The following is a 9,074-nucleotide window of genomic DNA, read 5'->3' as shown; positions in this document are numbered from 1 at the left end:
TGTTGAACAGTTTCTTGCGATATGCCAGGCACCATGAAGGTGCAATATTTATCACACCAGCATTCCAACATGCCTGGAAGCTAACGGGGCTATTTCTTACCCTTAGCAAAAGGGCGTAGCCAGGGGTGCTACATCAAGCCGATGCCTCCTGCACCCCCCCCCCCCCATTTTTTTTCCTCTATGGCATAGAGAGCGAAAAATGACCATTTCAGGAGGGCGCCCCTTCCGAAAAAAGGTGCCCCCCCCCCCCCCCCCTTCTGCCTACGCACCTGCCTACGTGCGTGACCTGGCAGGTATTGCGTTTCTGCATATAATTTTTGTGAGCGTGGAAGGCATGTGCGGAAGGCATGTGCGTAAGATGAGTGAAAAACACAGGACAAGCGCTACTTAAAATTGAAATTTTAATAGAAGCGAATGCCAAATATATATAGTTGTAGCCACCAGAAATAAAAAGCATGAAATCTGGACAAGATAAAGAGAACAATCAAATAAAAGATTTCTCTATCACTACACATAGTTCATTAGCGCCCACACGAGTCCAGAGCATATGCGCCGGCAAGGGTCTCAATGAAGACCTCGTTAAACGTCACGCTGATAAAGGTCTGCAAAAGTGCCAATGCTCGCATTACGCGACTGCCTTGGTGTCATGCGAGCCTTGGCATGGTGCAATTCGAGCCGTGATATAACTCGAAGATTGGACAATCCACCTGTCAGCAACTTCACACGACCTGGAATAAACTTCTCCCCTTGTGCGTGATTACGAACATACACTTTGCTCTTCGGTGGAAGTGTCCAGTCTGCGTTTTCCAGATTTTTCACCTGCAAGAGTCACAGAGAAGCGGGTGCCAAGCCGCGATGTTATTTGATAGCCAAGTAGCATTACTGAGGGAAATTTCCCACTTTTGGTAGGGGTTCTTCTGTAAGTTAGCACTAGCCAGACCAATTTTTCATCAGGATTGCCACCCTTTATTTACCAAAGACCTTCCTTCACAGTTCTTACCGCCCTTTCAGAAGCTCCATTGGAGTGTGGGTGGAAAGGCATCGAGCACAGATGAGCAATGTTATCTGCTGTAAATGTGGCCAACTCTTTAACGTGAAATTTGCACCGTTGTCGGAGACGATGGTACACTGCACACCAAAAGGGGCAAATACACTTCTCAGAGCCTTTATTGTCTACTCCATGTTTGCATGTTTCATGGAAATCCCTTCGATCCATTTGGAGTACAAATCTACTACCACTAGTACCATCTGCCTGGCAGCCGGGCCTGTGAAACTGATATAAATCCGGGAGCATTTTCCCAAGTCTTTACAGCATCTGGCATAAGTAAACTGGCTATGAAAACGTAACAGCAGCCGCATGCTGCTCTATGCCACGGTCAATTCCTGGCCACCAAAATAAAAAGTGTGCTACTACTTTCATAGTACATAATCCTTGGTGTCTTTCAATAAGGAATAGCAAGAACTGCTTGTTAGCGCCAGTTGGTAATATGACTCGATTAAAAATGACATAGGTCCTATTAGATGCTTCCAATATCTATGACATCATGACAAATCATGCAGGAGATTCAAAATGGCATCGCTCGTATTTTCTTTTATCACCTTGTCTTGCTTACCAAGCGTCTTCTCGTGGTCGGTGTGATTTTGGCGTTGTAAAATACTAATTTACTAATAGAAAATAATCAGTTTTCCCTTTTGTGTCCCTTTATGCTACCATGGGGAGTGCAATGGACATTATTAAATGCAATGTTGTAAAATAAAAACACAAAGCAAAATGCTACAAAATTACCACACATACATACCTTGTCATAAAGGGCAGGATCATGATCTCTATTCAGGCTTTACAAGAAATCAAAGCAGCAAAGAATGACCCGTGGAAGAATGAGGGGCAAGCTGCTCATACTAGGCCCGACCAATATGCGCTGCTTCCTCACAGTTGCCATATAGTTCAGGTATTGGATATGGCTCTGCAAACACACATCACAGACACTAATTAATTAACAGGAAGCTCTTACACACTTCATATTGCAGTAAATCATGCTGTTTTCTCCCGCCTTTTTTTTATTGCCGCTTTTTGTTTCGTATTTTATGAAACCATTCAAAACGGTGCAACGAACATCAAACATGAAGGGATGCAGCATTTCTAAGAGTTGGCACCACAATAAAAACACTTGAATTGCAGACGTCATCAATGCTAGTGCATCATGTGATTGGCTGAAGCCATTCTGGAGCAAGAAAAAAAGGCTTTCCGGGCAGCTAAAAGTGTATTTTAGAGAACGGAAAAGTGCTTTCGGAGCAGCTGAGAGTGTATTTCGGAGCAGGAAAAAAATGAATTTCGAAGCAACCAAAAGTGTTTTGTGAGCAGGAAAAAAGGCATTTAAAGCCACTAAAGACTCATTGCCGTGTATAAATTTGAATTAGTGAGAAATAACACAGCTAAATGAATTGCAACTAAGCAACATTCCATGAAGTTACATGCATGTACAGCTTGCACTACTTATAGCTAAGGTTACCAACCATACCGGATTCTGCGGGACTGTCCCGACTTTTTATTCCACGTCCGAGTTCTGCAACTACCTTCTCTGGACTACTATATGTCCCAGGTTTGTTTTGGACCATTTAGTTTTACCAATTTTTGTGTGATCCAACACATGAACAAGGGCCTCTTTTAGTAGGCTTGGAGGTGTTAGAGAAGGCTTGGAGAAGCCAGAAAGACTGTTTGGAGCTTGTTGGGACCAGCCACAAAGGCATTTTTCAAGAAACTTTAGCGCAGTAAAACATTCCTAGCAGATGTAGCCCCAGTGCACAGCACTTGTAAATCAACACTTTCCCACAGCTGCATTTTTCAAACACTTCACTAAATCATGAAAAAGCCTCATTATTGTGCCTTCAACGGGTCTTTGCTATTGTCATCACGTCCCGTATTAAGTCCGAATATCTAACATTTCCCCAAGCACCTTATCTTCTACACACAGACAAAAACGCACACGCAAAGGCGATGAATTCAGCTGAAGCGGAGATCAAACCAGCCGGCCCTTCGCTGTAGGCCAGAAGGGCGCATGCGATAAGATACTCGTTCAGCAGGCCTGCCATCGAAGCAGAGAGGAGGCGCTCCACCTGTCTTGAAAGACCACGAAAACAAGCGAGGAAGGGGAGGGAGGCGAGGGAGGGGAGGGAGGGAGGCGTCGGGCTATGCGCAGTCCTCGGTCAACGAAACCCCGGCTATTCAAAATACGTTGTAGCCTACACTAGCCGCACTCTGACAGAAGCCGAAACTAATTACAGCGTGACAGAAAAAGAGTGTTTGGCTCTGGTGTGGGCGCTTGGAAAGTTCCGGCCGTACTTATACGGCCGCTCGTTCGATCTAGTAACTTATCACCATGCGCTTTGCTGGCTCTCCACGTTGAAAGACCCTTCTGGCCGCCTTGCGCGATGGGCACTCCGCATCAAGGAGTACGACATTCGCGTCGTATACCGCTGCGGACGCAAACACTCTGACGCTGATGCCCTGTCCTGCTCACCTTTACCACCAGATCAGACGTGCGGGAACATTTTCCTGCAGACCTTGTCATCGCTAAATCTCGACTCGATTGCCACCGAACAACGTCGTGACTCGTGGATCGCCTCTCTTATCGAATATTTATCTGGCACGCCCAAGCTTCCAGTATCTCGATCCCTCCGCCGTCAAGCTTTCCATTTCGCCATCCGCGATCAACTTCCTCATCGACGCAACTACTCTCCCGATGGCCGCCGGTGGCTGCTGGTCATTCCACGCACTTTACGATCGCAAGTATGCGCCTCTCTTCACGACGATCTGCGATGCGGCCACGCCGGAGTGTTCAAACATATGAACGCCTTCGCCATCACTATTACTGGAGCGGCATGATTTTGTACGCAAGTTCGTGCAGTGCTGTCCTGACTGCCAGAGACGCAAATTAACACTGCCACATGCGACTGGTGCATTGCAGCCACTTCCATGCGCTGCCAAGCCATTTGATCGCGTCGGTGTTGACCTCTACGGTCCCCTTCCATTGACACCAGATGGTAATCGGTGGATTATAGTGGCAGTTGACCACCTGACACGCTACGCCGAAACAGCCGTTTTGCCGAGTGCTACAGCTCAGGATGTCGCCTCTTTCATTTTACAACGCTTTATCCTTCGACATGGTGCACCTCGAGAGCTCCTTAGTGACAGAGGCCGCGCTTTCCTCTCCGGGGTCGTCGAAACTCTGCTTTCAGAATGCCTCGTCATTCATCGGAAAACGACAGCATACCACCCGCAGACTAACGGGCTAAGGGAACGGTTCAGCCGCACGCTAGGTGATATGCTCTCAATGTACGTGGCATCTGATCATAGCAACTGGAAACGTATTCTCCCATACGTCACGTTCGCATATAACACCACAGTACAAACCACCACGGGATTCTCACCTTTCTTTCTTCTTTATGGACGTGAGCCTTCCCATACAATTGATACCCTACTTCCCTACCCTCCTGACGCTTCCGAGTGTCCACCTATCTCCGATGCTGCTCGACAAGCCGAAGAGTGCGGCCAGCTTGCCCGTGCGTTCACCTCGGAAGAGCAACAACGCCAGAAAGAAAGCCGTAGCACCTCTCTTCCGGATACCAGCTATGCCCCAGGGTCTCTTGTGTGGCTTGCCATCCCATACCAAACTCCGGGACTCTCCTCGAAACTTGTCCCCCGGTACGAGGGGCCTTGCACCGTTTTGGAGAAAACCTCTCCGGTTAATTTCTTAATTGAACCAGTTTCCCGATCGAACAACATGCGCCGGCGTGCACGTGACATCGTCCATGTCTCCCGGCTGAAACCGTACCATGAGCCTCTGCCTGAAACTTCTTAAGTCGCCAGGATGGCTCCTTTTTCAGCGGGGGCGATCGTGAAGAAGATGTGCCTGCAGCGAGCAGCATAGCCAACGCCTGGCTCTCTCGTCTCGTGCTTCGGCTCGCTGCTGTGCCGGTCTCTGCTGGACGGTTCATCACGCTGTCTTGCCGTTGTCGTTAACTACTAATAAACCACTTCACACTAGCTACAGATGATGATCGATTAATGTAAAAAAACTAGGAATATACAAATATCGTAAAAATTAATAAACAATAATGTTGAGGTATATTTTCAGCGTAGAGACTATGTATTTCATTGAAATTTTGCGTCTTAAAACGGGAAAGCTGTGCACATTAGTGAACGACAGAAATTCTGATAAACTTTGTTTATCAGGACATCTTAAGAGGCTAGTTGGTTCATCACCTACTTCTAAGTTGTTAGTTTAAACACCGCGTCATTTCATAAGCCTTTGAAAACCTGAAATAAAGCAAAAAAATATAAGTATTGTTTGCTTTCAGTAATTAACTCACAAGATTTTTGTTTTAAATAAAACATATGAACTCAGCAATTACTAAATTTTAGCAAAATATTTTCCCATAATTGTGTTAGTTTGTCTTTTTTATTATAAGCAGCTGTGTCGCCTGAGTGGGAAACTATGACCTCAGCTTTATAGCTCAGCTTCTGTACAGCGATACTGTGGACGTTGAGACCTCTGAAAGGTCTCAGAGCGGATACAGAAATAAGTTCATCTTCAAACTTGCGGTACAGTGTTTACGATGTGCCAAAACTGGATACCTGCAGGTGTTTCGTAATCCTGTTTGTTTCGGTGCCATATTGGAGAATGTGTCGCAGCCAGCCTCGCGATATCGTCGCTCTTCGCAGGCTCTTCGGTCAAGTAATAAATGTTTCATGCTGTTGTAGGGAATTCATCTGGATGAATAATCACTGTGCAGCTATCATTTCCACGAAAAAGTGTTTCATGCGCTTCATTGTGGTCGTGGCTGCGTCACGTTTTGGCTGTAGACAGTGGTCTTCAGCCGCACTCACGTGATGAATGCTGTGAATGACGAAAGCTTTTACATTGCTTTTATGCAAAGTAGGCACTCGATTTACGTGTTCATTGAGGAAATAAAATTGCAACCTATAACGCAGTTGTTTGTTGTATTCTTGGTACTTTGGGTTATTCAGCATTCATTTAATTCAGATAATTTTGCTGGTATCGTGACAGTAAAATTAACAGGCTTTTACTTTAATGTTTTTAGTGACTGGCATAGAGAAAGGTGTGGAGAATGGTTTCAAAAAAAAGGTAAGAAAACCTAATATCACTTCTTGCTGGTTAAGAAAAGTAGGGGAAGGGGACTGTTTCTGTCAAGTTGCACAAACTAAGTCTCAAACTGCTGCGACTTTTAGGGCACAATTCTATAATGACAAACAGACATGTGAACCTAAATCATTTGAAATTTTTAGCTCTGAAATCCGTTGGTGTAATTTTTTGGCTGAATCAATTAATGTGCTAGCATATGTCACCTCTCTGTCAAAGTGTTGTGTTTTGTTGCTATTACAGAAAACACGGAAAAAAAATGGTGAGCTTTGCTTGCCAGACACAGTCAAGAGAATGAAAAGAGACGTGCTGTTAGGTAAGCTGGCTACAAATTGCATTTGGCTAGGTGCCGAAGAGAAATTGCACTTCAGAAGACAGCATGCTGCCAAATCCTGCTTGGTATGATTCTTCGAGCACTTTTTTATTTCTTCAAGAAAATCTCTCAATCAAACATTACATTGTTGCTAGCATGTTTGGACAGCATATTTAGCTGATCAACACCTGAATGTGAGCTCCAATCAGGCATAGAAACAAGAGTGTTTTTCAACTCAATAGTGTTGACATTTCACTGGCAGAGAAAGCTCATAACGCTAGTAAGTCAGACAAGTTGGTTGTAGAAAGAAATGCTCGTTGTTCTTCCGCTGTTTTTAAAGTTTCAAGCAAAATAGGCTGCATGAGACATCTCTCTCTCTCTCTCTCTCCATATATATATATATATATATATATATATCCTGTAGCATTCTCTCTGGGAATCTGGGACCAAAAAAAAAGCAAAATACTAAAAGGTTACACTGTTATACGTCGCGACCGCTTGCAAAGCAACCAGCTGTCGGGCGGCATCGTCATTGTTGCCCAAAGTGATATAGCGGTAAGAAGTTATAGTTAACAGTTATAGTTAAAGTTATAGTTCTAGCTTTCCCATAAAACTATCACTATTTGTTCCATATGCATTCCACCTCATACACATTTTACTGCAAAAGATCTAGATTTGATTGCAGAACAGCTACCTAAACCTTTTTTAATGGCAGGAGATTTCTATGCATATAACATACTATGGGGTAGTGTAAAGATAGACAGTAGAGGGCAGGTAATTGAAGATTTTATCCTTACTAACAATGTGTGCCTTTTAAACACTATATCACCAACATACTGCTCTCCAGGCACAGGAACCATGAGTTGCTTGGATTTGGCACTGTGCTCTAGCTCACTGTTTGCAGATTTTACATGGGAAACAATAAACAACCCTCACGGTAGTGACCATATACCATCGATTGTAAAACTAACATCGCCACTTCCAACCATACGCTCTTGACCACAGCGTTGGAAGCTTCACAAAGCTAACCGGCCTTTGTTTACACAGAGAGCTAATCTACAGGATGAGTTCTCTGAACACCTAACAGTAGATGAAATAAATGACAAGTTCACCGATTGCATACTGTCTGTGGCAGAGCAAGCTATTCCCCAGTCTTCAGGACTAGTGGGAAGAAAGCTGAAGCCATGGTGGACGAGTGAGTGTGCAAAAGCCAAAAAACTACAAAATAAAGCATGGTGCAACTTCCATAGGTACCCCACATGTAAAAACCTCCTCGCGTTCAAACAAGCTAAAGCAAAAGAACGATATATTCGTAGAGATGCAGAAAAATCATCCTGGCAAAAGTACATATCTACAATCAATAGCACAACCACATCCAAGAGAATGTGGAACCAGGTTAGAAAATTCAGCGGCGACTACTCCTCATACGCAATACCCATACTTACAGACCCAGGCACACAGACATCTCTAGAGGAGCAGGCGAACATTTTAGGCGAACACTTTTACACTATATCTAGTTCCGCTAGCTACACGCCATCCTTCCTGGCATACAGACAGCCGAAAAACAAAAACTACCAGTAACCGGTGGCCAAGATGAGCCGTACAATGCTCCCTTGACACTCGAAGAGTTAAGCACTGTGCTTTCGGCGGGAAAAAAGACAGCAGTCTGGCCAGACAGAATTCATTACACAATGCTCGCTCACCTGTCTCAAGCTGCCGTGCAAGCATTATTGAAATTCTTTAATGTGATTTGGAAAACTGGCAAAATGCACACAAAATGGAAAATGGCAACCATAGTGCCATTTCTAGACAGGAAAACCACCCACTTCACTGGTTAGCTATAGGCCCATAGCACTTACAAGCTGTATGGCAAAATCATACGAAAGCATAACAAACATAAGACTAACATACACCCTTGAAATAGACAACCGACTAGATGATCATCAGTGTGGGTATAAAAAAGGCCATTCAACGATAGACCATCTTGTGCGTCTAGAACACACGGTACGTGAGGCCTTCTTACATCGGCAACACTGCCTAACAGTGTTTTTTGACTTCGAGAAGGCCTACGACGCTACGTGGAGGTACGGTATACTGAGAGACCTGGCGAATCTCGGAATACGCGGAAGAATGCTTAACTGCCTCTCTGACTTGCTATCAAACCGAAACTTTCAGGTACGGTTGGGCTCCACACTATCACGTGTTTTGTCCAAGAGAATGGTGTGCCGCAGGGTTGCGTGTTAAGCACTACACTCTTCGTAGTCAAAATGAATTCAGTTAATGAAGTAATCTCACCTCTAATCATGCACTCATTATATGTTGACGATGTTCAGATAGCATGTCGAGCCTCAAGCATATCCACGTGTGAAAGGCAGCTGCAGTTAATCATCAACAAACTGACCAAATAGGCAGATCAAAACGGCTTTCGCTTTTCTACCCAGAAAACCGTTAACCTACTTTTCTCACAAAAACGCGGCTTGTATCCGGACCCTGTTCTTAAAATCAACAACAGTGTACTGCCACTCAAGTCAGAACACCAGTTCCTAGGCCTAGTCTTTGACCGGAAACTAAACTTTATTTCCCACATGAATTACACAAAA

General features: G+C 44.5%; 1 protein-coding gene across 10 annotated transcripts in view; it reads right to left on the bottom strand.

Annotated features, from left to right (window-relative positions):
* Nucleotides 1–384: 384 nt before the first annotated feature.
* LOC119178475 (uncharacterized) overlaps nt 385–9,074 on the bottom strand; it is a 59,767-nt gene continuing 51,077 nt past the window's right edge. For all 10 annotated transcript variants that reach the window (XM_075885774.1, XM_075885723.1, XM_075885770.1 and 7 more), the window contains 2 exons: nt 1,800–1,964; nt 385–819 (listed from right to left, as the gene is read on the bottom strand). The gene's annotated coding sequence lies outside the window, so the exon portion shown is untranslated. The remainder of the gene's footprint in view (nt 820–1,799; nt 1,965–9,074) is intronic.

This window comes from Rhipicephalus microplus, chromosome 1 (assembly GCF_043290135.1).
Source record: "Rhipicephalus microplus isolate Deutch F79 chromosome 1, USDA_Rmic, whole genome shotgun sequence".
Classification (NCBI taxonomy): domain Eukaryota; kingdom Metazoa; phylum Arthropoda; class Arachnida; order Ixodida; family Ixodidae; genus Rhipicephalus; species Rhipicephalus microplus.
Note: the sequence above shows the minus strand (reverse complement) of the source record. Positions and strands in the feature narration are given on the sequence as shown.